Source organism: Platalea leucorodia (genome assembly GCF_965183815.1).
Source record: "Platalea leucorodia genome assembly, chromosome: 3".
Lineage (NCBI taxonomy): Eukaryota > Metazoa > Chordata > Aves > Pelecaniformes > Threskiornithidae > Platalea > Platalea leucorodia.
Window position 1 is genome coordinate 97,539,855 of NC_138825.1, and position 20,571 is coordinate 97,560,425.

Here is a 20,571-nt window from a genome sequence, read left to right on the forward strand (position 1 = left end):
CTAATTTCTTTATAACTTGCACCTGGTAACAGACTTCAATTAACTTCACATCTTCAACAGGATTTCATGGCAATCTATGAAATTAATTTTTCACAGTGTCATGTGCCTATCTATTCCTTATTTTCATACACTGTAATTAATATAGCTTTCTGAGGAAGATGAATAAGAACAGAACTATGAAGCCAGTAGAAATTAGTTTCCGATATCTATTGCTTCCAGATTAAAAGCAGATTCCCTTAGAGTGGACATATAGTTTCTCTGCATAAAGCAACCATCAAATAACAAACACTGGTATTTATATCAGTGTTGAAGCCACACTGTTCATAAAGATATTTTTGCAGAACTAATCTCATCCTCTCAGCTTGTAGTGTAGATGTATCATCAGGCTGTACTCCCCATCCTGCCACCTGCACAGACCTTCTTTTTCCTAACATCAGACCCCACATCCAAGTGAAAAAAAGACAGCAGACTAGGATAGGGGTTTCGTTACACACAGTATCCAGTTACGGGCAAAAGGGACCACACCAGATACGCAAAGATGAAACAGCTGTTTGTTGGTCCTGTTAACATTTTCACAGTTGAAGAGGTCTAATTATCTGGCACAGGAAAACCTCAGTAACAAAACAGGAGGAACTGTTGCACAAACCAGCTGCTACATCCTGAGGCCTTTGTCAGGGGAGTGAGGTGTTTGTGGTGGAGTCTCCCCCAGCCTAGGGTCCACCCAACCCTATGTTTGCACATTTACCTGTCACAGTCCCCCTCCTTCTCCTAGGCTGCCAGCTGCAGCCTCCCCACCACCTCCAGCCCCACCAGTCCCAGGCACACAAAGGGCTATGGTTTGCCAGTGATGGAGGTGCGGGATGTCACCGCCTCCCCAGTGGGACCACCCCCAGAGCTGAAGCAGGAGCAAGGGAGGCAGCAGTCATTGGCACCAGTGCAGGAGTTAAACCAGAGACACCCAGCTCAGGCCACGGGGAGGCTGCGCCCCTGCACTGCTGGGTCAGCACACAGCCGGGGCCTCCCCCGGCTAAAGGCAGACATCATATTTACAGGGCTACAGTCTCCACCATCTGTTCTGACTATCAGGCCTCATTGCAAATGAAGAGGCACATTTCTTCTGGCTGCACATTTCATAGTGAGACAGCAGTCCAGGGATGAAAGTCTTGACCACAGAATGAGGGGACTGAATATTAATTACTTCAGCACTCCTTTTTCATCGGCCTCCACTCTTCCCTTCACCTTGCTGTACTCTTTAAGAAGGAGGTACATTGTAAGTCAGTAACAAAGCATTAAGAAGGGTTTACCATGTCTCCACTGAATACACTTTGAAGAAGGTGCCTTTAGCAATCAGCTAGCAAGGGGTTTCTGAAAAAGGAACCCTGAAGTATATTTCTCCCCTTCAGACAAGGAATCTTAGTGATCAAGCTTACCTACATTTATATCCACAAGGTTCTTGTTCATCAACATCAGGGTTTTGCCTGCTTTGCTCCACAGTTATTTACTTCCACACAGTAGAAGTTATAAAATGCTACTTTTATTGTTTTGTAGTGTTTTACCCTCCTTGGAAGGATGTGACTATGCAAAATGCAAGGTCACTGAGAAGGCACAACAGGTATTCTGCTGAGTAACATCAAGGTTGCTCTGAACCTTTTCCATAGCACGCACTTCACAGTGCACTGGTAGGTATATCAATACAAATAATAAAACTTTATGCAGCACATAAAAAAGCAGAAGATATGTGACACTGGGTGTATTGGAATATGGAATGATGGAGCAATTAGAGAGGATGGTAAAATAGAAGAGGAGTTAAATTAATTTTTTGCATCTGTCTTTACTATCAAGGGCTACAGGGAAATCACTCTTCCAAGGGCACTTTTCATGGGAAATTATACTATGGCTTTAACAAAATTATAGCCTCCAAGGAGGAAGTTGTAGAGCAACTTTAAAAACTTAAGTGTAGTAAATCACTAAACGCAGATAATATTCATCAGAGGGTTGTGAAGGAAATTAAGTGTGAAATAGAGAAGTTATTGGCAAAGATATGCAGTGTATCATTAAAAAAGGAACTAATCCACAGGCTAAAAAATCACAGTGATGGTTCTTGGCTTTGGAAAAACCTACACTTTTTATAGTTTTTACATCATAATGTCTAGGGGAACCCCTGAGTAACATAAGTACTTGGGACTGAGAGTACTTTTCTAGTAAAGCAGTTCTTTACCACATGCTGTATATCACATACAACTTGATAAAGTTCATAATACTGTACAGATACTGAAAATATAACCCTAAAATCAGAAAGTCATCCAATAAAAATAATGCCTTTGAAGGCTTCTGGCTGTGTAACACAGTATTGGAACACACTAAATTTTGCAAAATTGCAGTGTCATATTCTATATCATATTCAAAAGCATTTATCTATCCGTATAAGAGAGAAATAATAACAAAAAAAACCCTGAAAAGTTTGTTTAAAATAAATCATTAGTTAAAAAATCAAAACCACTGATCCACAGTTGAAAATGAATAGGGGGGAGACATCTTTTGCAAAAAAAAACAGGTAATTTGCTAAAAAATGCCTTTCCATAGTTTTTGAAATATTCACAAGTTCAGGCTGTATCTCCTGTGTGGTTTTAGCATATATATGTTTGCATTTTTTTCTTAGTCTCCAAATCCAGAAGAATTAGCCTTTTAACCTAACAGTTTAAGAGATTGGATAAAGTTCCAGGGCTTGGAAAAAGATTTAGGTTTCATTTTCTGCCATCCTCTTCTGTGGATTTGAATCTCAGCTTTGTACAAGGTTATCCTACGAAATCATCAATATAGTATTTCAGCATCAATCATCTTCTACAGTCTGACAGACAGTATTGTGCTTTCTATATACTATATAGACGTATTCTGTCCTCTTTTTTGTCTCATGGAACATTAAAATATTAGTGCATTAACACAAATGCTTTTAAAAGTCGTCTGAACATATTCTACTGTGGTAGCTAAAACACTGTACTGGGAAGTCCTGCTTCAAGTTCCCTCAACCAGAAAAAGGATTTGAGGACAAGAGCAGGATTCAGTTTGAGATTAAGACACCCTCATACAGTTGACTAAAAGTGTGTGTTTTATAGTCCTCTTAGAGGCAGTACAGACCAAAGACGAAGACATTAAAAGTAAGACTCAGTTGTCTACACAATGTTACCTCATGCCCTTTGAACTTGGCTGGGGGGCCCACCTGGTTTCCATCCATCTGTCTAGAAGAGTAGAGAACAACCTAGTGGCACTAGAAGTCTATGCTAAAACAAATGAACTGAGCCATAAAATCAATATTTTTTTTCACTAGATCTCTTAAAATACAAATTTGAACAAGAAAGCATTGCTAAAGACACCTAAATTGGAGCTATTAGTTTCAAACTGAGTTCCAGTATTGATCTTTCATTTCCAATAAACATTTTTACCACTGGAGTATTTTACAAAGGAAAATGCACTGCAGTTTATCTTTAATTTTTTAATTATGCCTAGGTCTACTCCGCTATTTCCATGTTTTGGGCTGTTTCTGTTAAGATTAGATCATAAAATATGACATCAAAAAAGATGCCATACCAGAGGCCCACATACAATGCATATGACTGGTCAGTTGCATTTAAAAAACATATTCCCCAAATAACCAGTAAAGCAAAGGAAGCAAACACATATACCCCAAATAAACAAGCAGAAACCCAGCAAAAAAATCCAACCAATTCTTCACAAAGCAGAAGTGGTGTGACTTAAAAATGTTAAGGGATGTTAGAAGCGTGGCCACCTTCCCCAGCTGGTCTGGTCCAGGTCTGCCTCCTGCCTGGCTGCCAGAGCCCAGCCCAGTGCCCTGGGGACCTGGGGTTTCTGCCCAGGCTGAGGGACTCAGTTGTCTCTTCCCTGTGTGCAGGTTCAATCCATAGTGAAGATGCCCACATATCCCAGAGACACGCACATAGACACACACAGAGGACACTGACACAGCTGTTTGCACAGATTGCCACAAACAAGATACTGTTTTCAATGGCACCTACATACATAAACACAGACAGCCAAGTCCCCTCCTCCTTTTGGGTTGGCAGAGACAGAAGCTCACTGGTGCAGGCACACACACAACACTGCAGTTTCACAAGCACACACATATTCACAGATCCCTTGAGCACAGCCCCTGTGTCCACCTGGCACCCTTGCCCAGACCCTGGGCAAGAGGCTGGGAGGGGACTCACCTGGGACAGCTGACCCAATCTGACCCAAGGGATATCCAATACCATATGACAACATGCTCAGCAATAAAAGCTCGGGGAAAGAAAGAGGACAGGGGGAATGTTTGTTAGCTATGGTGTTTGTCTTCCCAAGTTACCATTACGTGTGATGAAGCTTTCCTGAAAATGGCTAAACATCTGCCCCTGATAGGAAGTAGTGAATAAATTCCTTATTTTGCTTTGTTTGCATGTACAGATTTTGCTTTCCCTATTAAACTGTCTTTGTCTCAACCCACAAGTTTTCTCACTTTTACCCTTCCAATTCTCTCCCCCATACCTCTGGGGAAGAGAGAGCAAGCAGCTGTGTGGGGTTTAGTGACAAGCTGGGGTTGAACGTTGGCCCAAGTGTAACAGGAATATGTTGAGAACATAAGGCTAATTCAGAACATATTAATTTTATTTTTGTCAGTATAGCTTACCTTAGCCAGGGAAAATTCCAGACCAAGACTTACTTTATTTTTTGTGGATAAATTGTAGAATAGTCTCAAGTTGAACTGTCAAAAGAAGAGGTTTTAGGATGAATTACTATGACAAACAACAATAAATCAGTAGGGACACATGATATTCCTCCAGGAGTAGCAGAGAAACTCAGTTATGAAATTGCTGAAATATTAATTATGGTTTGTAACTTACTGCCTAAATCAGTCTCAGTGCCAAAGGAATGTAATCTGAAAATGTAAACTGACACCAGTTTTTAGAAAGGCCTCTAGCAATGATTCTAGGAAGTGCAGATGAATAAATCTAACTCTACTACAAGGCAACATAATAGATGCTATAATAAAGAATATTATCAGTAGATGCATGAATAAATGTGATATAATGCAAAGATGAATTCAGCTTTGGTAAAGGAAAGTCACGCTTCACAAACCTATTAATGTTTGTGAAGAAGTAAATGATAATATTTATCAATCAATATTGAATAATTAAATTTTTAAAAAAAAAAGAAAAATTGCCTCATTAAAGGAGATTAACAAGAATGAGGAATGATTATTGTATAGATTCATAGCTGGTTAAGAATAATATAGAAGGCTGAATATATTGTCATTTGTTTTCCTGTTTAAAGCCCATTTCTAAGAATGAAAATATGTACTGTGTGGGAATGAGTGCACCTTCAGCAAGTTTGCTGGTGACACCAAGCTGTGTGCTATGGTCGACACGCTGGAAGGTAGAGATGCCATCCAGAGGGACCTTGACAAGTAACATGCTAAGTTTGAATTCCCATTCCTTTTGTAGCAATTTTTGAACTTCTGCTTGCTTTTTGGACTACTAGGCAGTACTAGGTAGTACACTTTATGTCTGGTCTTGAAATTTGCCTCCATCTGCATATACTATGTGATAGCCTCCTGTTTGTACATATAGATGAGATATCTTACTGACATCTTATATATGTTATATACTCCATCGCTGGGATTCATCTGACTTCTCTATAAGGTAGATCTCTAAGATAGGTTGAATGAATCATCCCTTAGAGCTACGTATTTCTTTGTAAAGAGTACATAGAAATACTTGCTCTACATAGATGTCTACACTGTAGACATCAAAGCTATGATGCTGTGAAAGAGCGCATGAGTCCTATCACATGTGTACCATAATTCCTTCACAGGGCTGTGAAGCAGACTTACTGTTGCTACAAAGAGATGGACTCTCATCTCATTTTAAATGCCATCAGAGAAGTTTTTTATTCCTCAGTGAACACTGCTAAGCTTCCTTTCACTTTTCTTTTTAGGTTGTTTTTTTGTTTCTTTGGGTTTTTTTTACAGCAGTGTACAAATATTACTGAAAGGATGGCTAGATTCCACTTTTTGCTTGTTTGTTAACTGAGAAAATAAAGCTTTAAATTAGTATGCAAGAGGGATACAGACCTGGACTTACACCTGTACACATGCCATATGTGTATGTGTAATGAACGAAGTGTATGTTTGTTATAGCCACTCTACTGAGATTCAATCTAGATATGGCAAATTCATTTCACCTGGAAAAGAGATGTTTTTGACAATATCAAGAAGATAGAGCCAGGCTCTTGACAGTGGTGCATGGGAGGAAGATGACAGACAATGGGCATAAATTGAAAAGAGAGAGGTTCAGATTGGATATAAAGAAAAGTTTTTCCCTGTGAAGACAGCCCAGCAATGGAGCAGGTTGCCCATAGAGGCTGTGCAGTCTCCATCTTTGGTTTTCAAGATCCAACAGTATAAAGTCTTGAGCAACCTGGTCTTACCCCATAGCTGACCCTGCTTTGAGGATGGAGTAGAGATCTCCTGATGTCTCATCCTACCTGAATTATTCTGTGATCCAATCTTATGATTATACTTAAAGGTAACATTACATTTTGTGTATTTATTCATTTAGCTGTAGCTGAAATGGTCAGACATTGAGCTTTTGATCCAAAAGGTTCTCAACCAAAGGCCTAAAGATAATTTGCCTTCTACAAGCCCTTTTTTTTCCACATGTACGATATCTTCATGTGCTTGACAAGATTATATACAGATAGGTGTTCACATTAACTGTAGTTGTTAATGAGCCTCTTCTTCTGATAAATTTTACTAATAAAATGGGAGAAAAATTTGTCTGTTCCACCTGGAAATGTCATTAGAATAGAAGCAGTAGAAAGGTGTTGGAAGATAAGTGATATTAAAAGTAAATAGTACAGCTGCTCAGAATTCTTACATCACTTTCAATCACAAAATGTGTAGGTAAATAAAAAATAATACTAAATTTAAAAATGTTTCTGATGTATAAAAAATTAAGGATAATTTTCTGCTCAAATCATTAAGATTATTAATTCTGAGCTATGGTTTACCATATTTTTTCTGTTAGATTCTTTTCCTTTATTTATATGTAAAGACAGTGATTGTATTTTTAATTAATTGTGAAAGTAGATAAAAACATAATGTTGTCTGGCTATTTTTTTCTGTTGTTATTGTTTGTAGATGAGTGCTCAGTTAAAACCTGCAAGAAATGAAAAATTCCTGAGTTTTCCAATGAACACATCTTGGCACTCATATGAGTCCATTAATTCATCAGATATGTTAAAACTGTCAAAGTGAAATCTGAAAAGCCATATTTTTCAATGGGTAATTCCAGTTGTGCCACCTGTTCTATATGATTTTGCAAATATATGCCCTCAAAAGTCAATGCTATTGTATAAAACACTTGGTGTAAAAATGTAAGATACTAGAGTAATCCAAGGGGAAATCCCCATTATCCAAGAGGAAATGGTTAGTGACCTGCTACACTACCTAGATGTATACAAGTCTATGGGGCTGGATAAGATACACCCAAGGGTACTGAAGGAGCTGGTGGAAGTGCTCACCAAGCCACTTTCCATCATCTATCAGCAGTCCTGGCTAACCGGGGAGGTCTCAGTTGACTGGAGGTTAGCAAATGTGATGCCCATCTACAAGAAGGGTCAGAAGGACGATCCAGGGAACTACAGGCTTGTCAGCCTGATCTAAGTGCCAGGGAAGGTTATGGAGCAGATCATGTTGAGTGCCATCACACGGCACATACAGGACAACCAGGAGATCAGGCCTAGTCAGCATGGGTTTATGAAAGGCAGGTCCTGCTTGACTAACCTGATCTCCTTCTATGACAAGGTGACCCACTTAGTGGATGAGGGAAAGTCTACGGATGTTGTCTACCTGGACTTTAGTAAAGCCTTTGACACGGTTTCCCACAGCATTCTCCTGGAGAAAGTAACTGCTCATGGCTTGGACGGGCGTAGAGTCGAGCTGTGGTGTTCCCCAGGGCTCAGTATTGGGGCCAGTTCTGTTTAATGTATTTATCAATGATCTGGATGAGGGGATTGAGTGCACCCTCAGTACATTTGCAGATGACACCAAGTTGGGTGGAAGTGTCAATCTGCTGGAGGGTAGGAAGGCCCTACAGAGGCATCTGGACAGGCTCAATCAGTGGGCCGAGGCCAAGTGTATGAGGTTCAACAAGGCTAAGTGCTGGGTCCTGCACTTGGGTCACAGCAACCCCATGCAACGCTACAGGCTTGGGCAAGAGTGCCTGGAGAGCTGCCCGGCAGAAAAGGACCGGGGAGTGCTGGTCAACAGGCAGCTGAATATGAGCCAACAGTGTGCCCAGGTGGCTGAGAAGGCCAATGGCATCCTGGCTTATATCAGGAATAGTGTGGCCAGCAGGACCAGGGAGGTGATCGTCCCCCTGTACTCGGCACTGGTGAGGCCGCACCTCGAATACTGTGTTCACTTTTGTGTCCCTCACTACGGGAAGGCCATTGAGATGTTGGAGCATGTCCAAAGAAGGGCAAAAAAGTTGGTGAAGGGTCTAGAGCACAAGTCTTCTGAGGAGCGGCTGAGGGAGCTGGGGTTGTTTAGCCTGGAGAAGAGGGGGCTGAGGGGAGACCTTATCGCTCTCTACAACTACCTGAAAGGAGGTTGTAGCGAGGTGGGGGTTGGTCTCTTCTCCCTACTAACAAGCGATAGGACGAGAGGAAATGGCCTCAAGTTGTGCCGGGGGAGGTTTAGGTTGGATATTAGGAAAAACTTCTTCAGTGAGAGGGTAGTCAGGCACTGGAACAGTCTGCCCAGGGAAGTGGTTGAGTCCCCATCCTTGGAGGTATTTAAAAGACGTGTAGATGTGATGCTTAGGGACAAGGTTTAATGGTGGTCTTGGCAGTGCTAGGTTAATGGTTGGACTTGATGATCTTAAAGGTCTTTTCCAACTTGGATGATTCTATGATTCTAGAAAAAAGCCCAGATTTTTGGAGCTAAAATCTGTATTTCATAATGTTATTTTTTGTTTGAATATTTTGTTTACTTTGTAATTCTCTCTTTGACAGCCCCATTGTGTACATTCATCTCAACAATTCTCTAAATAGGCTTTTCCAAATACTTATTTTGTATAGACACATACATTTTTGGTGTTCTCTTATTTATCTCCTATATCTTTTGCATTTAATAGATACAAACCAGTGCTTACCATTTTCCCCAAATTTTCCTGAATGCTACGTGTTTTATATTTTATAGTCTTCCATTAAATGTATTACATTTTTCAAAAGTTCCAAAGAGTGTGTCTGAGGTATGAGAACTGACAGTGATGTTATAACTCTATGCTATTGAGCTGAATTCTCCGCTTCTTGATAATTCCTTCATAAAAGCACAAAAAGCTCTAGGCCCATCCCCTCCAAAGAAAAATTGGTTTAGAAATTGTACAGAGCACAGGAAACAGGTGATGTTCAGATGTGCAGTAGACTAGAGAATTAGGCCAAAAGTTCCTAACCTGTAAAGATTACAGTTTAATGCTGCAGTTTCATGAAGAATTAAAGATCTATGAAAAGCTACATTTTTTTTCTTTAGAATTATTTCTGAGTGCTAACATCTGTTTTTACATTGTAACTTGAATGATCAGCTTCTTTAAACAAGAAGTTTTGTGTAACATGGGGATAAACTGAACAGGTCAATATTATAGTCCTCTTACCCAACCATATAAACACTACAGAAACAATCCTTAGCTAGTGGTGGTCTATACCTAAAAGAGATCTGTCCCATAATGTCAGCTGTCATGCTGTAAATCCTGATTCAATGATATTCAGGGAATATAAGCTATGTCACTGGGAAAAGGGGCTGAAGAGGTTTTTTTCTGCTTCTTTGACTTGTAGGCTGAGAGATTTCATTCATTATATTTGCATCAATACTTTTTGCTGCTGGTTGACTATCATTTGCAAATTAAGAGATCATTGTTGAAAGTATTAGGGAGACTGGAGCTTTTTGAAAGGGATTTTTAAATTAAGTAACATCTAAAAATATGTAAATGACAATGTTTCATATTTCCTTCTCTCATGCTACTCTTTCCTTTCTGGTGCGTCTCACAATACAACAGATGTTTTGCATAATCATGCTACAAAGAATAAATACATGAAAAAAAACCAAACAAAACCCAGCTTTTCTACATTTTTCTCCAGCAGGCATTCTAATTGCTTTCATGAGGCACTAATTTAAAATGAGCCTTTTTTCAGCATTAGATATGTTTTTTTTTTTTTTTTTTCTTGATATTCTTAGCAGAGTAATGGACAGCTATGCTCTTCTAAGCCCCTCTTCAGCTGACATTTAAAGTAGAGGCAATTCCTATTTGTGTCAACTACCATTGCCAGCCACATGGGAATAAATGAGAGACACTTGTTATTAGGCAGAATGAGTATGCTGCTGCTAATACTTGTAAGCTGCAGTGCAGAAGACTCTTAGCCTCTTCTCGGTGAATGTAAAGAACAATTTCTTATCAGCATTGAGTATAACACCATAGGAAAGAAGGGATTAGGAAAAGTAGCCGCATTGGGTTTCAAATACTAAAGACAGCTAAGTCTATTGGCTTTTGGGATACCAGTAGAATAGTCACTAAGATATTTATGATGTTTTAAATTATATCTCATTTTCAGGTATTTATATTAATGAATTATAGTGAATATCTGTTTAGTCTGTACATCATATGTAGGAATGACACAGTATAATAACCTAAAATACAGATGTTTTGGAATGCTAGAATATTAATGAGATAAAGAGGGTTTTATCTAATTAGAAAATCAGAAAGGAGTTATAATTATCTTTAATTTTTTCCTTTTGTAGATCAGGAAAATAAAAATGGAGTCATGGGTTGAATTCTAAGAAAGGGCTGGTCTTTTCTGTACAAAGGAGTAACAATTTTCAATTTTTTTTTTCTGTATCATGCATGTCTGTACACCAGATCCAATAACAATGTATAGGTAACTAGCACTCACTTTCACCACACTAATGTAATGTGTCTTTCATAAAACACAATAAGCATCAATAGGCTGAATGCCAATGACCTGTGTTTAATGGGGATGATCCCATAGAGCTTACACAAGATATTTGTGCCATGACGAACACAGGAGGAGAAGGTAACATAAGTCCAGTCCTAGCTGTCAGAACTGGGCAGAGCCGATTGAGGTACATTTTGTACCAACAGTCTTGTGGTCTTTAATAAGCAGGTCACACCAAGAAGATCTTATGGCTTCTTCTCCACAACCTCTGCTTCTGACTGTGCGAGCCAGGATCTATACACAATACTTAGTGGATAGTACGGCCTTCTCCAGGTCTTAGTTATCTCCTGTGGGTCCAGTCCCACAGGAAATGAAACCTGGAAATAAATTTATATGAACAGTTTCCCTAGAAACATTATGGGAACAAAGCAGGTGTTTTTAAAAACAAGCTCACATTTTTTCCTACCTGTCTTTAACTGGAGCTAGAGAAAATGATGAACAACAGCACACAAATTGTCACTAGATAATTATCAGATTAATTCAACTAGTAAAAGTTACAGTTTATTATGTTTCTTTTATGCCTGGGTGATAGGGAGATTCATAGATCAAGGTATCAATAGACAGATAATGCATCACTGAATGATGGAAAGTTTGGCAGGAAACAAGACTAGGAGAAAATGAAATTACAATTTATAAGTATTAGAGTTACTGATTTTATTTTGTACAAGGGAGGCAGATTAATGTTACTATTGAAGTCAGATAGGAGTTTACCTTCTTCATTTCATATTTCATAACAAAACAATTTAGTACCGGTTTTTTTCCAAGCAAATATGATTTTGCTATTAGGAGGACCCCAGCTGCATGCTGACCCGGCAGTGCAGGGGCTCAGCCTCACCGTGGCCTGAACTGGGTGTTGCTGGTTTAAGCCCTGAGCTGGGGCCAGCAACTGCTGGCTCTCCTGCTCCAGTTTCAGCTCTGAGGGTGACAGAGGGTGACATCGCTCCCCATTGCCTGACAAGCCATAGCCTTTGTGTGCATGGGGCCAGGGGTCCTAGGGGGATGTCACACCGGACAAAATGAGTAGATGCTAGGAAGAGATTTTTTGTTTGATTTGGTTTAGTTTTGGTATAACATTTTAAACCCTTGTATTCTTGAGGCTTGTTTGCACTAATTTGGACCATGAGTGTTAGTCTTAACTAACTGGACCAGCAATATCCTTTTACTGTATTTTGATGAGACTACTAAAACGCTAATTGGACTAACAAAAAATTCTTAGCTTCATATATATGATTTGTTCTGTTTTGCCCATAACAAGATTCTGAGTGTGATGCATCCAATAAAACTGAAAACCATGAAAGAAAAAAAAAAAAAACAAACCTAATAAGATACGCATTTTGGCCATTATTATGTTGTTAGTGGCTATCATTCTAGCTATTGTCAACATAAGTTTAGAGAAAATAAGAAACTTCATGGTAGAAGAACTGTTAAAATTCTTCATAATAACCATGTTCCCTAGATGTAGTGTGTTAGCATGAGATTAAAGTTGGAGTGCAAATTATCTGTCATCTATCTAGTATAATATTTATTTATGGTCAGATCAAATGTTTAATCCAACATGGGCTTCATATTTATATTTTGTGTATAAATCAATTATTTTTTTTCTTTCTGCCTGAGGATTTTCTTACTTTCAGTGTTTAATCAAAACAAAGATCAATTGCATGCAGCCAGCAGCTGCAAACATATAATGGTATTTTCTACCATAGGCAGGGGGCCTTAAGCAGTCAGGCATTACTTGTATTAGTAAGAGTTGACACAAACTCCTGGTTCTCACTTATTTTATACTCCCTGCTGAAAAGCTATTATGTAACTTCCTACATCAGCAGTTCTCAATGAATCATAACAAGTATATTTAGCTACCTATGACAACAGTAACTACAAGGATTGTAGTGACTTTGCTACTTTCTTAGTAGCAAAGTAGGGAGTTAGAGCAAGCAAGTCCTTGCTTATTTCTCAACTTAGTAGGCAATAAAATAACTTCATGAAGACCAAGAGATCGTAGAAGCAACATGAAGATACAGGGCCCAGTCAAATGTGAATTATGTTTTATTGAATTACGTTGAATTATGTTTGAATTGTGTTTTATTTTCCCATTCTTTTGTATATCAGACAATGCACATGCAAATTTACACAATAGTGTTATTTTAATAGATGATACTGCTTAAACCCCCAAATTTATGATTTTTTTACTGAGAAAATTGTGGGATGACACTATAGCCTTTTTTGTAACCTCAAAAAACTGGGTTTTCTTAATTCTGCTGAATGAATTTCTTCCAAAATAACCAACTGCATTGATTCAAAATTTAATATGTAAGTGGTAGTTGCCTGCATCTACAGACCAGTCTAAAAATAATTTAAAATTGTTACATGTAACTTACTGAGGTACTAAATAGGAAGTTCTTTCCACTTTTTTTTTTTCTTCTCTAAAGTGAGTCTTTTGAATAGTGATATAAAATTATTTTTTAGTGAAAATTCTAATATTAGGTTGTCCAAATTAGCTGATTGTAATTTGTTGTCACTAGTGGCACTGTTACAACAAAATATTATTAGTAAAGGTGGAGAACCACAAATCTAAAAAGTAATGTAGGCCTGCCTTAAAATAAATGTAGACTTTTTTTTCGTTAACAGCCTATAGCCTGGATCTCTTGAAGCATCTCTTTTACATGCTATAGTATAGCTTATAGAAGAGGAAAAAATTATAATCAACAGAAAAGCATATGAAAATATGCTTTATTTCTAACTTTCAAAACAGATGAAGCAACTACACTCATATTTCTGGATAATACTTGGAAATTGTAAACAACACACTGTGCAAACACATCAGAATCTAACCAGGCTCTTAGTCATCATGTTCACATTGCATGTGTGTTCCAGTTCAGACTGAAGTTTTTCAAAAGAGATGGTCACTTATTCACTAAATTATACCAAATTGTGTAACAGCGGTATACTCAATTCTGAGATGAAGGAGTGTGGTGCATGCTGCTACTGGAAATGAAACAAACAGCTGTTTAATGAGGGTTTGTTTTGCAGCACCTGTTTCTGAATCCTCAAAGTAAATGGAAAAACTGGGCTAATGGTTTTGTTTATCAACCACTTTTCAGTTGTTTGTGTCTGTTCTGAAGATAATGAACTTCTAAGGGACTGATGCGACTGTAAGGCATGATAGCACAGCTACAAAGCATATGTTAAAAAAAAAATGGGAAAAAGTGTCTTATTTGTTTTGAGATTTTTTTTGGTTTAGATCACCTCCCACATAAAGCATTTTACTTGAAAATTATCCACCTTTTCAGAATTAATATACTTTGATAGAAGATAATAGCTGTTTGCAAATAACTCTACCAACTACACTACCATAAATTAACAACAACAGCAATAAAGTAATTAGTGGCTTTGTTTTAAAGCATCAAAAGCAGGTGGAGACTTTCTCCCTGGGTTATATAACACTACTTTGCCTGCTAATGAACACCTGATGTCCCTCAACTACCCCAATTCATGCTGTAAAGCCAGAATAAAGATGACTGATGAAACTGAACCTTGCAGCAAGACCTCCACAGTTTGAGTGTGGCTTTTATTTATTTCTGTCTGTGGACAAGGAGAGTCACTTCAGGTTTGCAAAAGTAGATCTAAGAGATCATTCAGCAGCTGCCTGTCTCTGACATGTTTGTAAACAGATCAGAGACATTGCTGTCTTCTCTTTGGCTGTGAATGGAAGACCAATGCTACCTGTTCTACATGCCACAATGGTCCTGCCAACAGTCTTTTCCACTGAAGAGTTTTTCTTCCAGGTGTGAGCTTGGTAGAAAGATCTGAGTCACAAACATAGAATTGTAGGCAGATACGTACAATCATTTTACCTTTTTTTCTATCCCTAATGTGGAAAAGCTGTTGAGGTTAAACAATTCATGTCAACTATTCTAGTTTCTTTAATTTGGAGCATAACCGTCAATTCCCAGTAAATTTATTTTTAGTAGGATATAACCTGTAGTGAAAGCATCCTATATTATGTAGACGGTTTCCTCGGTTGAATAATATCAGTGTTTTTGTAAGGATGTATTTTAATTGTTGTTGTTTGTTTGCTTTTACTGAATGTTTTTTATGTCTAAAATGCAAAGTCAATGCAACTAGTGCAAACTGATGTGTGACTTGCTCTAAGGAAGCATTGATGTCCAGGAGGGTTTTCCATTTTCCATTACCTTGAATCAGGCCCCAGTTGGACACTTAGAATAAGATTTCAGAAGTGTTTGACTGTTTGCTATTGGCATAAATTTTTTCCCTTTAACCTTAACAGTCCCATACAATTTAGTTTAATGAGAATATATGCGGGTCAAAAATTTCAGTCTATAATTATTCATTTTGACCTCTTAGTTTTGAAAATACCATTATTACAATTGCTTTAAAATTCATGCTCTTTCAAATGTGGAGAGAATCTTACAGCAGATATGTCTGATTCCTTCTAGAACTTCAAGGAATATAGTGGCAAGAGTTATTTTCTACACAAAAATATCTGACTTAATGATGGGTGACTCATATTCGTTCCAAAATAACATAATAAATGTTTATAGGAGCTAATGTTACTTTGAGCTGCTGCAAGTAGTTGCAGACCATTCACTGATTAAATTTATAAATAAAACAAAGCAAAAATCCAAAATGTTAACATTTTTTTTTTTCCTTTTGGATCAGATGTTATATAACAATCTAGGATTCAAGAATATACACCTGTGTTGATTTTCAGTACAATCAGGAATACTATATGCAGTGTACTTACTGAAACAGTCATACTATAACTGTGTTAAGTTATTGAGCTTTTCTGTGTTAATGGAATGGTATCACTCATTACAGGGCTGTTAGGGGTAAAAAGAAAGAAGAAACAGAAATAACAATTTTAGAAAGAAAATGGAAAACAAAAAATAGTAAAATAATACTTTTTTCTAGATTTTCCCCTTTTTCTTATATTCCTGTTCTCCTTCTCTTTTTCTCATAGAAGATCATGAGAAGACTTTATAAAAAGCTAAGAAAACCTAAAAATATAATTTTAAAAAAATTATGTCGGTTTTCTTTACATTTTCATTTGCTAACTTTCTGTCCATTTTTTTCCTGTTTCTTTTTTCTTGAATCTCTGAAAAGTACTCAAAACTTCTTCTGGAAAAGCAGTTAGAATTGATCATCCACCTTCATTCAGAATCTTTTATGCTTACATTCTTAATAGAGAAAAAGCAGCACAATTGACACAAATATTTTCCTTGAAAAATTATGTTTAAATAATATATGAAATCATAAAAATCTATTCATTAGTTACCATCTGAGTGACAAAACTCTGGAAGTATAGTGCCCAGAATAGGAAACTCTATACACAAAAATTGGTGAGGTATTTTTTCAAATATTATAAATAAACACAACTAACAAAAGTGCATTTACTGTTTCATTCTCTTTTATAATTTTCCTCTTGCTATTTACATGTATTTTTCTGTGTATAACATGGTATTATAATAAACCAAAGAACAAAGCAGCTATAAAAATGCATACGAACATATGTGTAGATGAACTATCCTTTTTTTCTAATCACTTGTATGAAAGTAGTATTGTTAATGCAGTGAAAAAATTGTAATTATTCCTGTGTAAAACTTTCAGCTGTATATTTACAACACAGGGGCGGGATGGAGGTGGGAAGCATTTCCAGCAGAGTCCTCTAATAATAGTTTACTTTTCCAGTAACGGGTTGCTATTCAGTAACATCTCTCGAAGGGAAAAACAGGCTTCACAATGTGCTGGGAATGTCATCCTATGCCATTCTGATTGATCAACCTTTTTCCTCCTTGATGAGTTCAAAAGTTTGATAACATTAATTATTTAAAACTCTGAAGTTCTCAGTGAACTATTATCATCCTTTACTGTTATATTAAATGTACAGAACAAATGACAGTGGAAGTAATTGGAAAATCTCAGGCTCAGAAAGGTTAAGTGACTTTCCTGAGGTCACATTGAGAATTTTTTTGACCTCTTGGCTTGAAGAGCCGTATTTAGTTCCTTCTCCAGCTTAATCCAATTAGCAGCTTGATCGTCGGTTCGGCCCAAAGACCAATTATTATCAGCCATCTGTTTTTGTCACATAGTAGTTGAACCTGCCTTATATGCTCTGTGGGAGAATGATGTGAGGTTAGGTGCATGTTTCCTTTTGCAGTGCCCAGAACCTAAGAGAATGATAGTGCTTTCCCGCAGAAGAATGAAGTAGGCTGGTGCACTTGCATTTTCCTATACCTGTCCCAGGCAAGGGCCTCAGCCTCCATATGATCTTCAGAAAGAGTCCTAAGTACCTGGATATTTTTTCTCTCCCACTTCAGCAGCTATAACTATGGACATTAAAATGAACTGCTTTATGTTGGCCCTAAAATAAATGTGCTGTAGCAGTTGGCAGATCTTTGCTTTAAATATACCATCATGAGAGCTTGTCAAAATATGGTGCTTCAATCAATTATGCATCAAATCCAACAATAAAGTGGGTAGTTCTAGGAATGCATTTACTCCACATGATTGGACATATTGGCTACTGAGTTGCAGCTTTTTTGCATTTTCCAAACACTGTCAAGAGATTACAATCAGGCTGGTATAGGGAGACTTGCTGTTAGTAAGGACCGTAGTACCGCTTTGTTGCATTACTGTGTTCAGCTTATTTTCAAGTCATATGTCTGTCTCCAGTACAGAGTTTATTAAAAACACTTCATCATTAACACAGTTATCTTTCTGTCTGAGGATACTGCAGCACTGGAGTAGCATAAGGAATAAGAAAAAGAATGTGTAAAAATACTGAGCTGAGCTGACCCAGGAGAAAACCTCTGCCTTTGAAGATGAACCTAACCTTTTTAAGAAAGAGGTAAATGGCTATATGAAAATTCCTGGTAAAAATAAGCAGGTATTAGAAAGAGTCCTTAATATCCAAAGCATGTTAAAATCCTAGAATCATAGAATGGTTTGGGTTGCAAGGGACATTTAAGGATCATTTAGTCCAACCCCCCTGCCATGGGCAGGGACATCATTCACCTTTATTAAATCACATTTATTAGATATTGGTGATTTGCATGTTCACAATGCAAACAAGGAATTTTCAGGTCTAAGAGCAAGAGAAAACAGGACATATATATACGAAATATAGCATTTCTGACCAGGGATTCAATTACAGCTGGAATCTGCCTAACCACCATCTGAAGAAAGTAACTGAAAGCACCTGTTGTGTGCAACTGCAGTCAGTTGCTAGATGGCTAATGCAACTACAGTATAGGAGGGCAGCAATCAGGATGTGCTTTTACACAGCAAAATTGCATTTTAAGATTTATATTTCCCAATGTTTATCAATGGACAGCCTAGCAATTCTGTGAGTTTGATGTTTGTCTGTAGTCACTTGGAATTGCTAAAGTTACTCTTAAGTAACAGATACACTACCGACTGATCATTAGTAACAAATCGCTTAGACTGCTTAATCAATGGTTTCATTTATCTTATTTTTTTCTGGGCAAAAGTTGCATATAACAGTATAGTGTAATGAATATTCAAACACTTGAGTGATTTTGTTTTGTTGTTCAATAACCATGGATTATCACACAGGGGAGAGGATAAAATAACATGACGAGCAATGAACAATTAATGTCAGTGAAAGTCAGCATTGTTTTGTCATTGCTCCAGATTTCCCCATTCTCTTTATGTCACATGGCACTCCAAATTGATACAGTGCTGGTGTGACTTTAGGATGATTCCAGTATAGGGGAATGGCTTGAAATACATACGCTGGTGGAAATATGAGTTCCTCTGTAGTTAGAGCTTTGTCATGACTTCAGGGCACAGATTTCTCCTGAAATTTGGAAATGACTGGCTGCTTGCTGGCTGCTAAGGCCATTGCAAACTAGCTTAAATAAAGTCTATTATGGGTGTTATAGTTTAGACTGCAAGCATTGCAACAAACTAGGCTGGGAGAAGAAACTTCCTGCACCCATATCACAAATGTCCAAGTAATTTTTCACTCTTTCGGAAAAAACTCTTGTTCATCAAAGGTAACATTACTATTGAAACACACTGAAGTATTATATGCTCCGCTTCATTGAAGCAAGATCCAACAGTGCTAGTAATTCACTGTATTCCAACTACAACTTTGATTCCTTCCATAAATAAATTATTAGAACTATCACTTTACAAGAAAAAATATTTTGCACTATGCCTAGTTCCAAAGCCTGAAGGAAGAAATCTTTTTGTAAAATCCTTTTCCACAGATGTTTCAAAATTAGATACTATTTAAAAATTTACTACCCTAATTACTGAGAAAAAATTCAATAGTTTTATTTTAGAATTAGTCTGGCCTGTTTCATCACATCATGTATGAGCTATTTGATGCTAAAAAGCTAATAACATTTACCATTAGGGGAAAATTAAAAAATTGGAGCTGGCATATTTATTAGGCTTAAATATTGGGGAAATGACCTTGTGTATGTATTCTGAAATAGAATATCTGTGAGACATGGTTTAAAGTAATAGTACATAATCAATGTTTAGAATCACACATATAAACATTAAGACCTGACCAAATTAATAATAGAATATATTGGTTGAAAGTTGCCTTTCATCTTGCAGTGCTAAATATTTTAGCATTTTACCTTTTAAAAGTCAAATATAGTTCAACATTTACAGCTTCTCTTAGATAGATTTGTAATGGCTTTCAAACAATAATCATAAAAGACAGTTAATATGTTAGTGGGTTTTTCTTCCATTAATATTGAATACATTTTATCACTGCCACTGCACAACAATTTATACAAAAGACTGAAAAGTTGACAGATTATTTGGATGTATGTAGCAATATATAGGGCACAATTTTTTTTTTTTTCATTAAGTTTATATTGATGGATTTGACCTTTCCAGGAAAAGTCACAGACATTAAAGAATCATTCCTGATACTTGTCTTGCAACAGCACATTGACTGTATAGTGCAAGCCTGGCATGAATGTCACTGTTAGAAAATATATGTCCTAACAATAATGAGCTCTATTGCTGTCAAAGGCAGGCACTTCAAATAAATTTAAACATACAGTTGTGTGTGTTTGTGAGTGACCGCTTTCATTCATCTCATGACCTGCATTTAGTTTATTTGCTGTACAGAGAGACTTTGTATGTAAATATTATTTGGCACCGATTGATTAAAAGCAAAGGAGAAGCAATATTGCTATTGTGACCAATGAAACCTAATAATCTTCATATTTATTTTAGAGTTTTATCATTAATATCTTCAGAGGCATGCTGTTTCTATTAGATACCTAAGGGTCATCTATCTGATCTAAAATTGGAGAATTGTATAGATCGAACTCACATAAATTTCAAGGATTCCATACAACCATATATAAGTTGTAGTTTAATGTGCAATTTCTAATTGTTTTTCTTACTTAATCAATATCTTTCTGTCTGTATAGCTTTCCATTTAGTATCTTTTCTTATCCTTCTTTTCATCCACCAGATGATTAGATATATTGAGCAATC